Source organism: Muntiacus reevesi, chromosome X (assembly GCF_963930625.1).
Source record: "Muntiacus reevesi chromosome X, mMunRee1.1, whole genome shotgun sequence".
Classification (NCBI taxonomy): domain Eukaryota; kingdom Metazoa; phylum Chordata; class Mammalia; order Artiodactyla; family Cervidae; genus Muntiacus; species Muntiacus reevesi.
Genome location: NC_089271.1, coordinates 138856486 through 138879504, shown reverse-complemented (window position 1 = coordinate 138879504; position 23019 = coordinate 138856486). Strand labels below are relative to the sequence as shown.

General features: G+C 40.5%; 1 protein-coding gene across 1 annotated transcript in view; it reads right to left on the bottom strand.

The window, feature by feature from the left end:
- Positions 1 to 23019, bottom strand: part of TRPC5 (transient receptor potential cation channel subfamily C member 5) — a 160174-nt gene that overhangs the window by 54650 nt on the left and 82505 nt on the right. The window lies entirely within an intron of this gene.

The window sequence follows — 23019 nt, the reverse complement described above, 5'->3', positions numbered from 1 at the left end:
CAAGTGTGTACTTTGGGTAAACACAAACTGGCAGTGAATAAGCTCATGCCCGTGGCTATGGTTTGGAATGGAAATGAGTTCCCTTTTTGATGACTTTTTTCCCTCCTTTTGGTTCTGAGCACCTCTTAGCTAGCAAAGAATCAGGTTGCTACTTTGCCATTTAATACCTTCTCTAGTCCAGACATGCAAAGGAGTAAAATATATTTGCGGGCCAATATTATAAGATGGTACCTAACTCAGCTGGGATTTTACTTAGAGGCAATCTACAACATGTCAGTGATTAATAGTTAAGAGATCATTCAGCATTGCAAGTCACCCTCTGGCTGCTACTTCCTAGTAAGCAATTCAACAGGGAGCTCAACTGTCAGCAATCATTTTAAATATTGCCTTCATCTGATTGCTGCAGCTTCCCATGGGAAAGGTTAAATGGAGCTGTACCACATAGTTTTCTGGTACAAAGGAAATAAAATTCTTCCATCATTTACCTGACACTCAAGGTAAACTAGCCCAATTTTATTGTTAGTATGTCTGTGAAGGTCACCGGCTTCCCACCAAAACCATTCTCCCCTTCCTTAAGCACAGGGTGGACTACATTTCCCAGGCTCCCTTGCAGTGAGGCATGGCCACATGACCAAGTTCTCAGTAACTGAATGTGAGGAGAAATGATGAGTGGCATCACAAGGCCTGACCTATGGAAGTCCCTTATGTTCTCTCCCCCTTCTTGCTGACTGGGATCTGGTAACTCAGGGTGGTCCAGGGGCTTCTGTTAGCCTTTGTCCTTCGATGACCATGTGGAGGAGGACTATCTTGCTGACCAAGAGTATTTGTCTTGGATAGTTACATAACTGAGATAATTCTCTTTGAGCCATTCTCCATTTTTGGGTCTAGCCCACCCTAAAGCAGTTTACTATTGCAAAATTACAAAAAATAAACTCTAAAGTCTTTTTATCATGAGGTCTCATTTTCTCAAAAGATGTTCATGATCCCCCTTATATCCTCACATCTCCTTTTCACATAATCACACACAAAATGACAAATCCTATACAGTCCCCTTCTACTCTTCTTGGCATTATAGCCTATGCCAAAGCCTGGGATGAAAAGGTCCTAGAAAAGGGTACAAAAAAGTAGAAGGGTAAAGCAAAATATTTCAGTGCAATGGGAAAACCACTGGAAGCACACAGTTTGGTGAGGGAGACAGATATATAAAAAAATAGTTATGAAATTATGAAACAGTACAGTAAGGCCATGTAAGTGGATGGAAAACAAGGCATAATGGGAACACAGAGGTAGTGCAAATCTGTTCAGCAAAGGCTTCCTGGAGGAGGCAATACTGGAATGGAGCATTAAAGGATGTGTAGAAGCTGGCTGCGTGTAAGGGAGGAGAGAGGAAGGGAGTAAACGACTAAAGTGGAGGGGATAACATGACCGAAGGCATAGAGGTGAAAATGAGCATGACTGGTACAGGGAGCTATAGCAGTCTGGGGAGGCTGCTGCTTAACTGCAAGGCTTTGGATGGCAAGAGATGAGGCTGGAGAGGTAGGCAAGGGTTACAGAAGATCAAAATGATAGTCTTCAGCCATTATAAAGAGTATGACTTATTTTAAGAGCAATGGGAAGCCATGAATTATAGGATTGTGTGTGTGTGTATAGAGCAGTAGAGTAGTTTAAACTATAGACACTTGAGCTAGATTGCATTGATTCTCTCTGTTCCTAAAAGTCTTCACCTAAAGAATGGAGTTAATAACAACATCAGCAATAGAGGATTCGTGTGAGGATTAAGATCAGTTACCACACAGGAAACACTTAAAACTATGTCTAGCACATAGTAGAGTGAGTGAGTAAGTGAAGTCACTCAGTCATGTCCAACTCTTTGAGACCCTGTGGACTGTAGCCTACCAGGCTCCTCCATCCATGGGATTCTCCAGGCAAGAATACTGGAGTGGGTTGCCATCTCCAGGGGATCTTCCAAACCCAGGGATTGAACCTGGGTCTCCTGCATTGAGGGCAGATGCTTTAACCTCTGAGCCACTGGGGAAGACCAGCACATAGTAAGGACTCATTAAATCTTGGCTGCCTATGTCATTATGGATGTGCTGGAATCAGGTTTAGACATTAGAAAGATCCTTCTGGTTATTGAGTAGAAAATGGCTTGGGGGCAGAGGGTCGGCAAAACTAGGGGTAGGAAAATTGGAAAAATAAAACTAAATATTCAACAATAGAGAAATACATTCAAATGAATACCAACCAGTCAGTAAAAATAAGGTGAAAATTGTTATATGTCAATATGCAGAAATAAAGAAGGATATAAACATAACCCTAGGGAAAAAAAGCAATGGGAAAGTCTGTTTATTAAATTGTTGGAATAGTTTTGCTCTGGCAAAATAAAATTGAAGGAGATTTTCATTTAAGGTCAAAAATATTCATCCATATAATTTGTTTTATTGTATTTATTTAATAATTATAATGCCTGGTGTATGTCATACCTTTTGATAACTACCTGTGGTGATGCAAAGATGAATTAGATGTGTTCTCCATTCTCAAGGAGCTTGGAGATGAATGATATTTTTACTACAAATGACTTATCAACAAATGAAATGTAATGAGTCAAAATCAGATTATGTCACCCTCCTCTACTTACAATTTCCTCACTGTCAATATTGCCTCCAAATACTGTTCTTAGAGATTACTATACCATTTGATATTTCTGCAGTATCAATTAATCAATAAATCTTATATCTCCAAAAGAAAAAACAAACTAAAGGCAGGAAGACAAGTTAGAAAGCTGTTGTTAATCTTGTATGAAATGATCATGACTCAGACTAAGTTAATAGCAGTAGAAATGAAGAGATTTGCTCAGGTTCAAAATATAGTGAAGAGGTAGAATTGGCAGGATGTGGTGATGGATGAGATGTGAAATAATATATAGGGTGAGAGGGCAAAAGGGAGAGAGGGCAAAAGGGAGAGAGGCTTCTTTTGTGGGTGTATTGGTAGGCAGTAGTGCCATTAATTAAGAGTGGGGATACTGAAGCTGGAACAAGTTTATGCATGCATTTTTATACCTGCTGAGTTAGATTTGTCTGTGGGACATCTAGATGGAGATATCCAGACTGAAGTACTGATGTTACACAGGGGTCAGCAAACTTTTTCTGTAAAGGGCCAGACAGTAAGTATTTGGAACTTTGAAGACCACATCATCCCTTTTGCAAAGACTCAGCTGGTTCAGACAAGCTCAGCAATAGATAATATGTAAATGAATAGGTTTAGCTGTGTGGCAATAAAACTTTATTCACAAAACAGGCGACAATTTGTAGTTTCCTATTCTATAGTACTGCCCCCTGCTGCTGCCATACCAGACATTTGGACCACTTCTCCATAGTCTTTATGATCTCCTAGGACTTCTTTCTGTTGTGCATCCCCAAGAACTCTGGCCCAATAAATAGCGCTTTCCTAAAGCAAAAATTTGTTGTTGTTGTTTAATCGCTAAGTCGTGTTTGACTCTTTTGGGACTTCATGAACTGTAGCCCTCCAGGTTCCTCTATCCGTGGGATTTCATAGGCAAGAATATTGGAGCTGGTTCCCATTTCCTTCTGCAGGGGATATTCTGGATCCAGGGATTGAACCCGCATCTCTTGCATTGTCAGGCATTGTCAGGCAGATTCTTTACCACTGTGCTATCTGGAAAGGCTTCAGCACTAAAGAATCCGCCTGCAATGCAGGAGACACAGGAGATGTGGGTTCGATCCTCGGGGTCAGGAAGATCCCCTGGAGAAGGGAATGGCAACCCACTCAAGTATTCTTGCCGGAGAAATGCCATGGACAGAGGAGCCTGGCAGGGCTAGAGTCCATAGAGTCACAGAGTCGGACATGACTGAAGTGACTGAGCAGGAGCAAAGCCAAAATACAGATGTGAATCTTCTTTAAAAAGTGAATATAACTGTCCACTTCATGTGGACATAACTGTTTACTTCATGTGGACATTATGACAGGCTTCAACAGTACATGAACCATGAACTTCCAGATGTTCAAGCTGGAATTAGAAAAGGCAGAGGAGAGGGAGGTGGGAGGGAGGATCGGGATGGAGAATACATGTAAATCCATGGCTGATTCATGTCAATGTATGACAAAAACCACTACAATATTGTAAAGTAATTAGCCTCCAACTAATAAAAATAAATTAAAAAAAAGAAAAGGCAGAGGAACCAGAGATCAAATTGCCAACATCTGTTGGATCATAGAAAAAGCAAGAAAGTTCCAGAAAATATCTACTTCTGCTTTATTGACTACACCAAAACCTTTGACTGTGTGAATCACAACAAACTTTGGAAAATTCTTAAAGATGTGGGAATACCAGATCACCTTATCTGCTTCCTGAGAAATCTGTATGCAGGTCAAGAAGCAACAGTTAGAACTGGACATGGAACAACAGACTGGTTCCAAATTGGGAAAGGAATATGTCAAGGCTGTATATTGTCACCCTGCTTATTTAACTTATATGCAGAATACATCATGTGACATGCTGGACTGGATGAAGCACAAGCTGGAATCAAGATTGCCAGGAGAAATATCAATAACCTCAGATATGCAGATGACACCACCCTTATGGCAGAAAGTGAAGAAGAACTAAAGAGTCTCTTGATGAAAGTGAAAGAGGAGAGTGAAAAAGAGGCCTCCAACTAATAAAATAATATTAAAAAAAAAAAGTTGGCTTAAAACTCAACATGCAAAAAACTAAGGTCATGGCATCTGGTCCTGTCACTTCATGGCAAATAGATGGGGAAACAATGAAAACAGTGACAGACTTTATTTTCTTGGGCTCCAAAATCACTGCAGATGGTGAGTGCAGCCATGAAATTAAAAGATGCTTGCTCCTTGGAAGAAAAGCTATGACCAACCTAGACAGCATATTAAAAAGCAGAGATGTTACTTTGCTGATAAAGATCCGTCTAGTCAAAGCTATGGGTTTTCCAGTGGTCATGTATGGATGTGAGAGTTGGACCATAAAGAAAGCTGAGCACTGAAGAATTGATGCTTTTGAACAGTGGTGTTGGAGAAAACTAGGGAGAGTCCCTTGGAATACAGTCGATCCCATTCAAAACAGTCAATTCCAAAGGAAATCAGTCCTGAATATTCATTGGAAGGACTGATGCTGATACTGAAACTCCAATAATTTGGCCACCTGATGCAAAGAACTGACTCATTGGAAAAGACCCTGATGCTGGGAAAGATTGAAGGCAGGAGGAGAAGGGGACAACAGAGGATGAGATGGTTGGATGGCATCACCAACTTGATGGACATGAGTTTGACAAGCTCCGGGAGTTGGTGATAGACAGGGAAGGCTGTCGTGCTGCAGTCCATGGGGTCACAAAGAGTTGGACACGACTGAGCGACTGAACTGCCTGAATACTGTCCAATCTTTATTTTCAATGCCTCTGCTCTGATTTTCACTTTGGCTGAAGTTGATAATTTTAAAGTTGGACAGGTTTTTATTTTCTATTTTTGTATCTGACAAGAGTAGTATAGGGTAGTGTGGACTCTGGCAGAACAAACTGCAATTAGAATGTTATAAAACAAACTTGTCTTAAGCCACCATGTAGTATCTAATCCAAACAAGTTTATGAGCTTTGAAAGCAAAGTTCTAATTCCTGCTTGTATATTAAAGTTCCAGTTTGACAGGTTATTTAATAAATCTCTAGTTGATTTTGAGAATGCCTCTGAAAGAGAGATTGCAATAAAAACCACAGTGTGTATGTGTTGTATGCTTGAGTACACTGAAGGCCAAAATATACAGAGCCTAGAGCAGTAGTTTTTAGTTTTGATGAAGTCCATTTTATATTTTCTTGTTGCTTGTGCTGTTGCAGCCATGTCTAAGAAAGCATCACTCAATCCAAGACTACAAAGAAATATTTTTTTCCAGCCCTTCACTTTTAGTTTGTATGTGTCTCTGGTTTTGAGGTGGGTCTCTTGTAGACAGCATATATAGGGGTCTTGTTTTTGTATCCATTCAGCCAATCTTGGTCTTTTGGTTGGGGCATTCAACCCATTTACATTTAAGGTAATTATTGATAGGTGTGGACCCGTTGCCATTTACTTTGTTGTTTTGGGTTCACATTTATTCAACCTTTCTGCATTTCCTGTCTAGAGAAGATCCTTTAGCATTTGTTGAAGAGCTGGTTTGGTGGTGCTGAATTCTCTCAGCTTTTGTTTGTCTGTAAAGCTTGTGAATTCTCCTTCATATCTGAATGAGATCCTTGCTGGGTACAGTAATCTAGGTTGTAGGTTATTCTCTTTCATTACTTTCAGTATGTCCTGCCATTCCCTTCTAGCCTGGAGGGTTTCTATTGATAGTGCAGCTGTTATCCTTATAGGAATCCCTTTGTGTGTTATTTGTTGTTTCTCCCTTGCTGCTTTTAGTATTTGTTCTTTGTGTTTGATCTTTGTTAATTTGATTAATATGTGTCTTGGTGTGTTTCGCCTTGGGTTTATCCTGTTTGGGACTCTCTGGGTTTCTTGGACTTGGGTGGCTATTTCCTTCCCCATTTTAGGGAAGTTTTCAGCAATTATCTCCTCGAATATTTTCTCATGGCCTTTCTTTTTGTCTTCTTCTTCTGGGACTCCTATGATTCGAATATTGGGGCGTTTCACATTGTCCCAGAGGTCCCTGAGGTTGTCCTCATTTCTTTTGATCCTTTTTTCTTTTTTCCTCTCTGCTTCATTTATTTCCACAATTCTATCTTCTACCTCACTTATCCTATCTTCTGTCTCCGTTATTCTACTCTTGGTTCCCTCCTGAGTGTTTTTTATCTCATTCATTGCATTATTCATTTTTAATTGACTCTTTTTTATTTCTTCTAGGTCTTTATTAAACATTTCTTGCATCTTTTATCACGTGCACCCCAATGTTCATCGCAGCACTGTTTATAATAGCCAGGACATGGAAGCAACCTAGATGCCCATCAGCAGATGAATGGATAAGGAAGCTGTGGTACATATACACCATGGAATATTACTCAGCCATTAAAAAGAATTCATTTGAATCAGTTCTAATGAGATGGATGAAACTGGAGCCCATTATACAGAGTGAAGTAAGCCAGAAAGATAAAGAACATTACAGTATACTAACACATATATACGGAATTTAGAAAGATGGTAACGATGGCCCTATATGCAGGGCAGAAGAAGAGACGCAGAAGTACAGAACAGACTTTTGAACTCTGTGGGAGAAGGTGAGGGTGGGATGTTTTGAAAGAACAGCATGTATATTATCTGTGGTGAAACAGACCACCAGCCCAGGTGGGAGGCATGAGTCAAGTGCTCGGGCCTGGTGGGCTGGGAAGACCCAGAGGAATTGGGTGGAGAGGGAGGTGGGATGGGGGACCGGGATGGGGAATACGTGTAACTCTATGGCTGATTCATATCAGTGTATGACAAAACCCACTGAAAAATAAAAAAGAAAAAAAAAAAAAAGAAAGAAACCAGAACGAAGAAACTTCAAAAAAAAAAAAAAGACTACAACGATTTACTTTCATGGGTCTGTCTCTGAATTTGATCACTTTATCTCTTATACTTAGTTCTTTGATCCATTTCAAATTAAGTTTTGCATATTGTGGGAGGAAAGGGTCCAACTTCATTTGTTTGCATAAGGATATTCACTTTTCTTGAGGCAGCAGATAGATGGGCCCTAGGATGACCTGCTGGAGTCTGTCCACTCTGGACAGATACTTCAAGACAAGGAAACAGACCAGGAGCAGAGAGGAGCTGAATCCTGCCCAGATAAGAGATAAAGAGACCACATATTTCCCAGTCTTGAGGTCAGAGAGACCTTCCCAACTACATATGCACAGAAAGATTCCTCAGGGGGTCAAAAAGGGAGGGGGCTGCACTCCACAGTAATGTCAAGTGAAATCAACCTAACCATATGCCTCTTCACTAAAATCTATCTTGGCTAAGAGATGACATGCACACAGAGGAGGACTCTGAGATAAACAAAGTATGGACTCAGACCTAGGCAATGCAAAATGATTGGCCAGAAGAAATCCCCATATAAGTGATTACAACTACCACTAGAGTGCAACTCTCTGAGCCTGCCCACGTGTCTATCTGCACATACTCTTTCTTCTAATATACACTTGTTTCACTACTTTCCATCTCTTTGTGGAAATTTATTTCTACACAGCTGACAGGCCAAAGCCTTGTTCTTAGTGTTTAGCATTTAGCATTCTCACTGCCTCACACGCCTCTGGCTAGGCAATCAAAACCCTATTTCAAGCCACTACAGACCAAGGCCACCCAAGATCAATCCCATTTTTGGAAAAGACTACTATTTTGCCATTAAATCATCTTGGTACCCTTGTTGAAAAGCAACTAACTTAAATATAAGGATTTGTTTTAGATTCTTAATTCTATTCCATTTATTGATGTTTATCCTTATGGCAGTACCCCACTGTCTTGATAACAGTAGCTTGGCAGTAAGTTTTGAAATTGAGAAGCACAAGTCTTCTAAATTCATTGTTCTTTTTCAAAAATGTTTTGACTACACTGCCTCTCCATTGCACTTCATATGAATTTTATGATCTTCTTGTCAACTTACACACACAAAAAATGAACCTGGGTTTTTAATAGGTATTGCCTTGAACCTACAGAACAATTTGGGGAGTTTTGCCATCATAACAATACTGTTTTCCAATTCATGAGTTTTTAATGTCTTTCCATTTGTTCAGGTCTTCTTTAGCTTCTTTCACCAGTGTGTCAATGAAAACAAATATGGCCTGCCATATCAGTAAAACAAAATATGTTACAGCGATTAAACCACTACAGCCACCCCTGATGGTGAGCCCTGAGGGAATTCAGGATGGAGACAAAAGGACTCTGCTGGCTACCAATCCCTCAGCTACTACAGTTTCCTTCAACTGTGTACCCTGATGGGGATTCAAGATAGAGAAGAGCTGGATACTGGTCTCAGGTAGCTGAGGTGCATATCAAAAAATGATTTCAGTGAGCCCAGATTCTTGCATCTTCCCATAACTTAGAAAAGTGTTCAATTCTTTAATTTGATATATCTGGTTTTCTTTAATTAACAGTAATCTTTTGAAGTTCTGACTACTATGTTTTCATTGCAAAAGCTCCTATATATCCTGGTTCCTCCCTTATCTCTTCAGAGCAGTTTCTCAGAGCTATCTGAGAGACTGTGGCCCAGCCTTAAGTCCTCAGAAAATCTGTCAAATAAAACAAAATCTCAACTTTTAGGTTGTGTAGTTTTTTTTCAGTTAACAAGTCTTTTATAGTTTTTGCTGTATTCTTTAGTATTTTATTCTTTTTGATGCTATTATAAATGGAATTTTCCCCCTTAATTTCATTTTTGTGTTGTTCATTGCAGGTATGTAGAATCAATTGCTTTTGTGTATTGATCTTGTATCCTGCAAACTTGCTGAACATATTTATTAACCGTAAGAGCTCTTTTTGTTGGTTCCTTATGATTTTCTATATTCAAGAACATGGCATCTGTGAATAAAGATGGTTTTACTTCTTCCTTCACAAAATAAATGCTTTTTATTTCTTTTTATTACCTAATTGGTGTGGCTAGAAACTCCAGTACAGTGTTGAATACAAATGGTGAGAGTGAACATCCTTGTCTTGTTCCTGATTTTAGGGGGAAAGCTTTCAGTCATTTTTCATTAAGTGAGGTATTGTTGTTCAGTCGCTAAGTCATGTACAACTCTGTGACCCCATGGACTGTAGGATGCCAGGCTACTCTGTCCCCTATTATCTCCTGGAGTTTGCTCAAATTCATGTCCATTGAGTGGATGATGGTGTAGTATTAGCTATAAGTTTTTCATACATGGCCTTCATCAGATTGAGGAAGTTCTACTACAGTTTTCTGAGTTTTTTTTTTTTTAATGATGATAGGGTGTTGGATTTTGTTAAGTACTTTTCTGTGTCAATTTGGTTCGTTATGTTTTTTTTTTCTTCCTTCTAATACTGTAGTGTATTATATTGATTGTTATGTTGACCTACTCTTGCATTCCAGTTATAATGGTGTATAATCCTTTTTTTTTAATTGCTGGAATCAGATTGCTTTTTGTTAAGCCTATTGTTTGCCTCAACTGTTAGCCATTACCTCAGGCAGATATGCTGTTAAATAATTGCTGCTCACTGTTTATAATAGCAAGGACACGGAAGCAACCTAGATGCCCATCAGCAGACGAATGGATAAGAAAGCTGTGGTACATATACACTATGGAATATTACTCAGCCATTAAAAAGAATACATTTGAATCAGTTCTAATGAGATGGATAAAACTGGAGCCCATTATATAGAGTGAAGTAAGCAGGAAAGATAAAGACCAATACAGTATACTAACACATATATATAGAATTTAAAAAGATGGTAATGGTAACCCTATATGCAAAATAGAAAAGAGACACAGATGTACAGAACAGACTTTTAGACTCTGTGGGAGAAGGCGAGGGTGGGATGTTCAGAGAGAACAGCATTGAAACAAGTATACTATCAAGGGTGAAACAGATCACCAGCCCAGGTTGGATGCATGAGACGGGTGCTCAGGGCTGGTGCACTGGGAAGACCCAGAGGGATGGGATGGGGAGGGAGGCAGGAGGGGGGATCAGGATGGGGAACACATGTAAATCCATGGCTGATTCATGTCAATGTATGGCAAAAACCACCACAATATTATAAAGTAATTAGCCTCCAATGAATAAAAATAAATGGAAAAAAAATAAATAAGATGAAAAAAAATAATTGCTGCTGATTTTTTTTTTTTTTCAAAAAGTGCCCCTAGAGAAAGGTCTGTTGGTCTTGAGTCAGATGACACAAAGATAAACCCTTTAAATGGAGCTTTTCTAGAGACTTGCCAGATGGGTCATATAATGACAGTTCTCTGGGAATGGATCTTTTTGAAGAGCTCAAAACTTAGTCCTTTTCCTGTCCACGGGCCGCCAAACTGCTCCTTTTCACAATTGCTAGAATTTCAAGACTTTTGGTTTTCAAAGTGACTGTGGAGCTGGGTAGATAGGAAGAGGGCAAGCTAAACTACCACAAAACTTGCTGTTCTTACTGAGATTCAGCTGTTTTTCTTGAATAAATGCTCCTCTGTTGCAAGCCTTTGGTTAAATTCAAGAATGGTAAAGAAGTTGAATTCGAAAAGTTTTCCAATGTCTTGTTGCTTTTTTAGAGTGGATTTTCAGAAGTCCCTAACACCACCACTCTGGAAGTGATTTCCCTCTCGAATTTTTAACTTTTCATGGAAAGTGATGTAGTATTTATGTGTGAGTTAGTCCAAATTATAGAGTCCTTTTCTAATTCCCTCCTTAGGGGGCTTCAAAGAAACAAAGTTTAGCAGAATAGTAACTTCTTAAAAGTCAGAAGACTGGGTGTTGCTCAAGGCCTGGGAGCATGTCTTAGTCTCCACTATGTTAACAATATTTTGTTAAGTGCCTGGTACAAGGTAAACACTGAATAAACACTTGTTGAATGAGTGATTTAGAATCTTGGTGGAACACTCTCTTTCTGAAGTCTTCTTTCCTTAATGTATGTAGGGGGTGAAATATGGTAGGTAAGTCAGATTTCTTAGGAGTTGCAACTAGGAGCTATTCTTAACATAGTCAGATTAACTACCATATAATGAGTTTTTCTGGGCTTCCCAGATTGCTCAGTGGTAAAGAATCTGCCTGCCAAGCAGGAGATGTGGGTTTGATCCCTGGGTTGGGAAGATCCCCTGGAGTGGGCATGGCAACTGACTCCACTATTCTTGGCTAGAGAATCCAATGGACAGAGGAGCCTGGTGGGTTACAGTCCATAGGGACACAAAGAGTTGGACTTGACTTAGCGACTACACTACCACCACTACCACAATGAGCTCTTATAGTATGCCAGACACTGTACCAGATTTTCACATGGATCATTTCACAGCAACCCTAAAGGCAGATTATCAGTATCATACTCACTTTAAGAGGATGAAACTAAGCCCAAGCTCACATTCTTGCTAACAGTAGAGCCAGGACTGGAGCCCTAGTTTGGCTGACCATAGACTAATAACTACTCTGTCAATCTCTGGATGGTATGATTTGAGACCTGCAGAAAGCTGAATTTTCCAGTATCTTCTCTATTGGCCTTGCCACAGTGATTGAAATGCCCACATCATTTATTACTTTGGGTTGAGGCCTTGGAGTTATATTCATGTTTGTAGAAGTGGTAATATAGAAAACAACTAACTACCCTTAACAGTTTAAAGTGAGTACTTCATATTAGTCAGTTATCTAGCTATTAATATAAGGGACCTACCTGCCAGCAAAGACTAGAAATAATGGGGTGCTCCCTGAGTCTGGGCTCTTAAGTGGCATCTACGAGAGGCTGGAAGAGTCACACATAACTAAGGACATGGGGGAGACAGTGAAGATCTCAGCTTCCTGATTTAACCCCAGGAAAAATTGTACTGGACCCACATTTTCAACCTGTCTAAATCTTTTCTTCTTAAATCTTCTAGGGACTTCACTGCAGTTTTTTTTTTTTTTCCTTCTGAAATGCTTCATTTCTTCAATGCTCCCAGGCAAGGGCTCTTTGCCTCTCCAAAGAATAATTCTTGAGAGCAATATTGTCAGATTCTATGGGAAAGATCTCATCTCTCCCCCAGATATCTAGCAAAACCGCTTTGATTTCACCTCAGCAGATGAAAACTGACTTCATTCATTGAGTGAGAATTATCTCCCTGGTTCCTCACCAGTCTATTATCAGTGACTTTTATTCCTACAGCTGTCAAAACCACATGACTTTAATGCCTGATTCCCAAACTGAACCCAAGGCAGAGCAGAATCTGACTTGCTCACAGTCAATGGAATGCAAGGTCCACATGATTCAGTTCAGGCATTTCAACAAGTAGCTCTGTACACCTGCTGTGCCCAGTTCTTCGTGGCGCATGTGGGGAGAGGGTCCCAACAAGAGACAGTGACAGTGATTCTGCCTGCAGGATCTCGTTGAGAGACCAGTCAAAGTCACATGAAACAAGTAATGGGACAATAAGGTTTATGTTTAGATGCCTGCACAAGCACTACAGATGGTAAAAGTGGCAGGTTCCCAGATGGCTGGCTCTCAACAGACCAGTGAAGGTTACTCCCTTCCAAATCCAGAGAACATTTTTTCAAGTAAGGACATGAAAATACAAAAAAACTATGCCTTTTTGATCTCCAGTTACCATCATTTTATAAAAAGAAAGGTCAGCATAAAGTCTAGTCATTCAAATTGGATCCAATTAGTGTTAAGAAAAGCTCACTACTTTGTAATGAGGCACCGCAACCTAGGAATTCAGGGCCTTCAGAGATAGGACAAATCAGCAGGCACTTAGATTCATAAGGGAAGACTGCAGAGAATGATTAAATCATGATTAAAATGATTAAACCTCACCTCCTTTTGGAAGCCTTCCCTGATTGCCTCAGCCAGAGGCGATACCTCCTTCTTGAGCTCGGACCACCTTGCTTCTTCATTGTGGTATCTCTTGGAGCCTACCCCATGTTACACTTATACCACTTACATGTAGAACCTTTGACTCAGCCTATAAAGGGGAGGAACAATTGGGTATGTGTATGTTGTGTAACATTTCACATCTCAGGGGCTTTACAGGCATTTACTCTTATTTGTTAAGGTGAGAAAATGTCCTCTCTGCCACCCTGCTAAACTTCAGACCTAAATGTTCGACTGTCCAGTGGGCATTTCAAATGCATAACCCAAACAGAACTCTTTTCCCCAAAAGTACTTCCAAACATACCCACACACACACCTGCTCACGAATGCTTCTCTTTTAATTTCATATTCTGTAGGCTCTCAAGGCATTTTTCTAGTAATAGTCATAACAGTCACAGATTAGATGTAGACAGAGCTTCCTAAGTTTTGGATTATTTTTAAAAGCATTTTCTATGTTTTGAGTAAATCCAGGAGTTTGGTACCATATTTACACCCATTTTACAGGTTAGAAAACTGAGACTCAAAGAGGTTATATAGTAATAACAGAAATTAACATCTGAGTGCCTGCTGTGTGTCAAAAACTGTAGTTAGTCCTTACTTAAGAGTAAAGAGCTACAAAAAAAAGAGTAAAGAGCTAGGAACAGACTTTCCTGGTTATTGATTGAGTCCCCATTCTGCAGAGGTAATGGAAAATGAGGGAAAGTCCCCTGGTAGGAGCAGAGGCTGTGGGGTGTGTGTTGAGGGGGACAGATGGGCTCTTGAGAAGTAAGCCAGACTATGAGGAAGAGAAAAAAGCTAGTAGCACTGAGCTTATAGTGGCTCCATTAGGAACAGGCAGTGGTCAGACTATAGAAGTCTTTCTTAACTCCCACCATCTAGCCTGTTCCCTGCCATGGAGGCTGTCAGTAAGAAAAAATTAGATCAGGATCAAACAAGTCAGTACCATGTGGAGTTCCCTAACTGGTTATTTGCAGATGATTTTAAATTGTTGGGTGTGTACAAAAATTCAATAGGTGAGACTAGAAGGAAGGTCACCTTGACATATGCTTCACATTCAGAGGTTCAGAAGGTAGTACAGGCCTATTGTTCTCCTAAGTAATTGGCAGTGAGTTATCTTTGTGTTTCCTTAAGGAGATCAGCTGACTTCAAGCTAGGAGATTGACAGCTGCAAACACTTCTTCCTTTAGTTCATTTGGAGGAAAAGAAATCTGAAGGGTGAGAATGAGCAGCTGCTCCCACCCCCAACCCAGGGGAGAAGGTGAGGCTTGGGAAGAAAAATCCTGGCTGTGGCAGGATCTGAGATGAAAAGGCTTTTCTTGGTAGTTTGAAAAAGCCTACTGATCTCTGAGAACCTTCTTCTGCTCCCTCAGTGAATGGATGCGATTGGAATAGACCAAACTTTCATTGCCTCAGATGTCAGTTCTTCAGAAAATAGTCTAGTTGTGTATAAAAGTGTATTTAAAAAGCCAGCAGAAATGATCTGAGACAGAACAAGTTTTGTTGGTTTGTCTTGTAGCTGCCAATCAAGCTGGGCTCTGTTGAGGAGAAAAATGCTCAGAAAGGAAACTGGTGGCAATGTAAGCTTTCCCAAAGAGGGAGAAACGCTCAGAAACCCTTCCTTCCCTCACCATGGCAGGAGCTTGCTGAGTCGTACTTTCATTAAACGGTTCTGCTTTTTACCACTGTAGCAGAAATTTGAGACGAAGAAATAGGTTTTGGCAAGAAGTTTAGGTCCAGATTATGGTGGGAAATAGCACCTACATTTTACATATAGTCTTTGTCCAACACAATTTGCTATTTACTTGCTCAGATCACTAACACTTCATGAATTTTTTTTCTGACAAAAAATGTATGCTTACCCAAGGATTACTGAGCCATTTGGGACTCAGCTGGCTGGTTCCTGTTCCTAAGCTGGGCTACCAATAGTGATGGCAACACAGGAGCAGACACAGAATAAGTCAACTGGCAGTCATACCTCTAATTTCAAACTATCGCTCAGCTTCACTGATTTGAACTAAATGGAGAAAAGTGAACTAGATGCTGAAAATCCTGTTTTAGAACATGTATTTTAAAAATATATCTTTTTCCATTTGCAAGTACACCCAGTAGTCAGAATTAACTAAATGGGGTTCCCTGGCAGATGTTATAATTCTCCTGTGTTGAAGGTAATGGGCTCTGAAAACATCTAGTGCAGTGGAATTAAGTCCAATGCAATGGCTTGTTCTAGCCAAGAGATGGCAGCAGAGGGTGATGGGTGCTCATGTCCTACCTGAAAGTTCTAGAAGGGGAGCCTGCATTGGGTAAGGCTCACCTGAAAGGGAGCAAGTGACCTAGCATGTCAGGGAAATTGACGAATGGAGCCTGGAAATCCACAAAAACAAAATAAGTCAGACAGAAGTCTACTCAATACTCTGTAATGACCTCAATAGGAAAAGAATCTAAAAAAGAGTGGATATATGTATACATAGAGCTGATCCACTTTGCTGTACCACAGAAAGTGACCTAGCAGTGTAAATCAACTATTTGTTGTTGTTATTGTTTAGTTGCTAAGTCGTGTCTCTTTGCAACCCCATGGTCTGTAGCCCCCCAGGCTCCTCTGTCCATGGGATTTCCTAGGCAAGAATACTGAAATGGGTTGCCATTTCTTTATCCAAGATATCTTCCTGACCCAGGGATCAAACCTGCGTCTCCTGCATTGACAGGCGGATTTTTTTAAACCACTGAGCCACCAGGAAAGCCTGTAAATCAACTATGTGCCCTGCTGTGCTAAGTTGCTTCAGTCGTGTCCGACTCTGTGCAACCCTATGAACTGTAGCCCACCAGGCTCCTCAGTCCATGGAATTTTCCAGGCAAGAATCCTGGAGTGGGTTGACAAGCCCTTCTTTAGGGGATATTTCCAACCCAAGGATCGAATCCGTGTCTCTTAAATACCTTGCATTGGCAGGTGGCTTCTTTACCACTAGCACCACCTGCGAAGCCCCCCCACACACAAAAATATACTTCAGTAAAAAAAAAAAAAAGTCAGACAGGATGTGGTTAGGTCAGCTGGAAGTTGTGATCCTACTGGTTTAAATCAACAGACTGGGAGGAAAATGCCTCAAGGAATAAAAATATCAGCAGAACAGGACTAAACCATTATGAGAATTAGATGAGGCAGCGTTCAATAAATGTTAGCTATTTTCAACATTATGGCTATTGCTATTATTATGAGATGGAGAACTGTGACTTCTTGGATGGACAGTCTTGAAGTGACTCTGTATGTGACCCGACACAGTCTTTGGTTAGACAGTTGGCACACATCAGCACTGCTTCCATGATCAACTCCTCTGAATGGTCTGAGAGTGTGTTCTGACATACCAGTTACTGACTTGGAATTCTGAAAAGGAGACTGATGGCAGCAGTAGCAGGATGAAGGATGGGGAGGTGGGGAGAAATAGTGCATTGGAGAAATACATCCAGTTGGAGTCAGTACAGTCCTCATTGTATAGTCAGAGTCTATAAATAGCTGTAACAAATTCCAGAATGAAAACTGTATTATTATGCAAGACACATTTTAGAGGACGAGCGACAACTTGGTAGATAAAGGAGAGAATTTTTTTCATTGAGAAAGATTGGCAAGTCAGGATTGCAAGGATGGCTTTTGCAGAGCTGGCTGACAAGCTACAGTATCTCAAGGGGTTCTTTACAGCCAAGACAGAAGATTCCATGAGTATGTTTTTGGCTCAAAGAAAAAAAAAACACTTTATCTGAGTGGCTTTCACTGCATGATTATTCAGGAGCAAGTTCTCTGTCTCTGTGTCTCTCTCTCTTGCTTATGGGCAAAGAAAACATGAACCCACAGTGCTATGATGGCTTTTAAGAAGTCACTTTCCAGACTTTCCTGGTGGTCCAGTGGCTAACACAGTGCTCCCAATGCAGGGGGCCTGGGTTTGAGCTCTGGTCAGGGAATTAGATCTCACATGCAGCAACTAAGACCCAGTACAGTCAAATAAAGAAATAAAATAAATATTAAAAACAATTGGCATGAGACATGTTATCACTGCCAGAGAAAGAGAAATAACTTAGTTTTCTTTTTTTAAAAAGTCACTTTCCTCCTGCATCCAGGCAGGAACACTCCAAAACCAATCAGACCAGCAACATTTACTGAGCACTTACTCTGTGCCGTGCCCTGTGTCAGGTACTTGGACAGACATGACTCCAGCAGCCAGAACCTCAATCCTGAAGGAAACACTTCATAGATAATGGCTCATATTCCTGTCCTCTCTTGAAACCAGGAGACTCTCTCACTAATGACTAAAACAGGAATGTAGACTCAAAAAAGAACAAGGTTTGTGTAGCTGAAAGGAGAACAGAATTAGCTGGTATCCTGAGGGAGTAATTGTTGCTGCAGAGTATCAAGACTATTGGACCTTGGTGGTCTGGTTTTAAAGAGAGCAGTGCCTTTCCTAATCTATTTCCTTCTAGGGGCCAGCCTTGTTGTGGGCTTTAAATAATGACTTGCTGTTGAGTTACTCAACTATGTGTTACTTTCACCTGTTCATTCCTTTAATCCTTAATCTTCATGATGACTGTATGAGGGATGTATTATTACTATGCTAAGGATGAAGAATCTAAGACACAGAGAGGCTATTTTCAACATTATGGCTATTGCTATTATTGTGAGATGGAGAACGGTGACTTCATGGATGGACAGTCTTGAAGTGACTCTGTATGTGACCTGACACAGTCTTTGGCTAGACAGTTGGCACACATCAGCATTGCTTCCATGATCAACTCCTCTGAATGGTCTGAGACTAACTTGTCTTTAGTCTCTTGAACCCCAGTCTTGAGCCCAGGTCTGTATACACCACAGATGTTCTGACCCCAGGGGTCATCAAACTACAACCTGGGAGCCAAATGCAGCCTAGTTCCTGTGTGCATAAATTATATTTTATTGCAATATAGCCACACTCATTTTTTACATTTGCAGAGTTAAGTACTTACATCAGAGACCTATGACCTATGATGCCTAAAAGATTTGCTATCTGGTCCTTTACCGAAAAAGCTTTCTGACCTGCAGCTCTAACCATCATATGACACAGTTTCTGGTATGTAGACTTTGGAGTCAGAGCTCAGGTCAAACTCTGGCTTGGCCATTTATTCACAGTGTGCCCTTGGACAAGTCCTTTTAATTCTCAGTTTCCTTATCTGTAAGTGCAAATAATAATATTGCCTGTCTCCTAGGACTATTGGAGAACTAAATGAGATACTCCGCATGAAAAGTCCTTAGCACAGTGTCTAGATGCCTTGCACATAGCCAACTCTTAAAAAAGTGATAGCTGGATTATTTGGAGTATTGATGACCACTGACAGACAAAAGCTAGCTCTGTGCCTGGCACATAGTTAGTGTTCACTTAAATACCAAATAGTCATAGTGTCTTATTCTTGCTTATTTTCAAAGGCTTTGGAGTGCTGGGGAAAAGACTGAAGTTTAGAGCTGGAGGTACAGGTACAGGGATCAGCAGGGCTGTGAACACAGTAGTTTTGGCCTAGAGGGGAAGTGATTGCAGAGGATTTACTCTGGAACAAGTTGTTTAATGCTTTAAGCCTAAATAAGCCTGAACCATATTATATGACAAAAATGGGGGGGGGGGTGCATGCACATGTGTGTGTGAAAGAGAGTGAGACAGAGAGAGAGAAAGCAAATCTCAATTCTGTGACTTTTTTCCGTCTTCAAAATCCCTCTCCCTCTGTTACACCTGAATGAACTATAATTTCGTTCTTTGAAATTTTGAAGTTTTCTTTTTTTGTGTGTGTACTTTAAAAATCAACTTTATAGAGGTAAAATCTACAATAAGGAGGCAACTGTTTTAAGTGTACAGATCTGTGAGTATAGTTTAATGAGTTTGTTTTCATGGCCTAAATTGTTTTGTCATGCCCCTTCTTTTTTTTTTTTTTAAGTTCTCTTAAAGATTCCGTGTCTGCTGACCCCTTCATTCTCCAAGTTCCCGTAGCAGTTATAGACAAAAAATGATTATGCAATCTTCCTTTTCTCAATTGTGCTTGTTGGTCTCCCTGATTAGACTCTAAACTTCTGTAGGGCAGAGACCTTGGCTTACATCTCCCTGGTTGAGAAGTTTGGTGTCACTGCTATTAAACAATGAAGGGACATATATTTGTTCGTGGTGTGTGTGTGCGCATGCCTGATTAGGAAGGTCCCTGATAGAGAAGGCAGAAAGAATTTCAGAAGCAAGGTCTTTGGGAGATAAATGAAACAGGTGAATGTTTCAACATCCCCTTAAAGTGACGGAAAAACTAGAAAAATGAATGTGGCCAAAACAAAACAAAACAAACAGGAAAAAAAAAAAAAAGGCAGGAACCTAACTGGGGGAGCCTTCTTCTGTGGGCTGGCTACATCTCTGACTTACCTAGATGGGTGAGGAGGTTACCTACAATGGGATAGAAATGCCTATATTAGAGAGGTAAACCAATGGGTTATGGCACTGCTTTTTTTTTTTTTTTTTTAAGATAGTCATCTTTTTCTAATGCCCTTGTGAAGGTCAACTTCTCACTTCCAACGTGAGTTCCTTTACCACTTATGAGTGTCGGAGAGAAGACAGAGGACTGTTAAGTTTTGCTGAGGGAGGGAAGGATGAGCTCTCTTTCCCCTCTGGGGAAAACATTAGGCTTTTTCTTCATCTGGCAGTTTTCACTTCTCATAATCTAAACTTGGTTCCTGCCACCACCACCATTATTCAAATGGGATATGTTTCCTGACACTGATATACACATCAGACAAGCAAATGCTCCTTTTTCTCACCAGTTTGGATGGAAAGCCTGTGCCTCTTGCATTGGGGGTGATTTGAAAGTCGGGCCACAGGCAAGTTAAGACTTAGCCTAAGGGAGCAAGGGTATAGTCTCTCTCAGACTATCTTAGTTTCTGCACAGTGTAACTTCCAGTTGGTTCTATTTCAGATGAATATCAAGGCCATAACTGATCTATACTACCTGAAATTCCCTGGCTATACTTACTTAAACTGTGATTGTCATATATTCTCTGAAAAAAAAAGAGAGGATGCAAAACGGTAATCGACAGACTCAAAATTCCTGGCTTCTCAAGAATATGGTGGTTGGTTTTGTTTTGTTTTGCTTTTCCCTTTCACTTATAGCTCATATCATTACTTGGTGCATTTTAGTCAGTCATGGCAACATGTCTAAGGTCTTTCACTGTGTAGTTGTCATGCCTGAATACCTGGGAGCCTAGGTTTAATACTGTTCTTGGGGTTCAGATGGCAAGACTTCCATGCTGATGAGATGATTACATATGCATGATCAGATATGTGTTTCAGAATGATTCTTTTCTTTTATTTATTTTTTTTTTATTTATTTTTTTTTTAAATATTATTTTATTAGTTGGAGGCCAATCACTTTACAACATTTCAGTGGGTTTTGTCATACATTGACATGAATCAGCCATATAGTTACACGTATTCCCCATCCCGATCCCCCCTCCCACCTCCCTCCGCACCCGACTCCTCAGGGTCCTCCCAGTGCACCAGGCCCAAGCACCTGACTCATGTATCCCACCTGGGCTGGTGGTCCGTTTCACCACAGATAATATACATGCTGTTCTTTCAAAACATCCCACCCTCACGTTCTCCCCCAGAGTTCAAAAGTCTGTTCTGTACTTCTGTGTCTCTTTTTCTGTTTTGCATATAGGGTTATCGCCACCATCTATCTAAATTCCGTATATATGTGTTAGTATGCTGTAATGTTCTTTATCTTTCTGGCTTACTTCACTCTGTATAATGGGCTCCAGTTTCATCCATCTCATTAGAACTGATTCAAATGAATTCTTTTTAAAGGCTGAGTAATATTCCATGGTGTATATGTACCACAGCTTCCTTATCCATTCATCTGCTGATGGGCATCTAGGTTGCTTCCATGTCCTGGCTATTATAAACAGTGCTGCAATGAACATTGGGGTGCACGTGTCTCTTTCAGATCTGGATTCCTCAGTGTGTATGCCTAGAAGTGGTATTGCTGGGTCATATGGCAGTTCTATTTCCAGTTTTTTAAGAAATCTCCACACTGTTTTCCATAGTGGCTGTACTAGTTTGCATTCCCACCAACAGTGTAAGAGGGTTCCCTTTTCTCCACACCCTCTCCAGCATTTATTGCTTGTAGACTTTTGGATAGCAGCCATCCTGACTGGCGTGTAATGGTACCTCATTGTGGTTTTGATTTGCATTTCTCTGATGATGAGTGATGTTGAGCATCTTTTCATGTGTTTGTTAGCCATCTGTATGTCTTCTTTGGAGAAATGTCTGTTTAGTTCTTTGGCCCATTTTTTGATTGGGTCGTTTATTTTTCTGGAATTGAGCTTCAGGAGTTGCTTGTATATTTTTGAGATTAATCCTTTGTCTGTTTCCTCATTTGTTATTATTTTCTCCCAATCTGAGGGCTGTCTTTTCACCTTACTTATAGTTTCCTTTGTTGTGCAAAAGCTTTTAATTTTCATTAGGTCCCATTTGTTTATTTTTGCTTTTATTTCCAATATTCTGGGAGGTGGGTCATAGAAGATCTTGCTGTGATTTATGTCGGAGAGTGTTTTGCCTATGTTCTCCTCTAGGAGTTTTATAGTTTCTGGTCTTACATTTAGATCTTTAATCCATTTTGAGTTTATTTTTGTGTATGGTGTTACAGAATGATTCATCTTGGCTGAATGGAAGGTGAATTGGTTAAAGGGATGGGAATGGGACGGAGGCTGGGGACTGGTTAGGAGTCTATTGTAACTTCTCAGATGAGAGGTTATAAGGGCCTGAATTCAAACAGTGGCAGCTGAAAAGAGGTGATGGTGATAGAGATATTTTGAAGATAGAACTGGCAATATTTAGTAACCAACTGCATGTCAGGGTGGGAGGTAAAGAGGGGTTGAGAATGCTCTGCTAGTAAATGGTATAGGGAAATCAGGAGGTCAGGAGGAGGACTGGGTTTGGGACAGACAGTGATGAATTCATTTCAGATATGTCCTGATTGGTCAGCTAATTGAGGCCATTCTTAGGACATGGGGATTTCAGTTCTAACACTGGGAAAATTCCAGAAAAACCAGGACAAGTTGGTTACCCTAAACTTAGGACATGCTGGATTTGAGGAATCTGTGGACAGTGGCCAGCAGGTGGTTGGGGATGGAGGAATGGTGTGTCAAAAGGATGTCAGAGTCAGAGGTGTAGCTTGGAGAGTTGCTGATGTTGAGATGATGGGTAAAACCATAGGAGTGGGTATGAGAATTAAGGAAAAATACATAGTATGAGGGGCTTCCCAGGTGGTGCTAGTGGTAAAGAACCTGCCTGCCACACAGAAGATGTAAGAGATGTGAGTTCAACCCCTGGGTCGGGAAGATCCCCTGGAGTAGGGCATGGCAACTCACTCCAGTACTGTTGCCTGGAGAATCCCATGGACAGAGGAGACTGGCATGTTACCATCTATAGGGTTGCACAGAATCATACACAACTGAAGTGACTTAGCACACAGTCATGCATTAGATTATAGCAGAGAGTCATAGCATG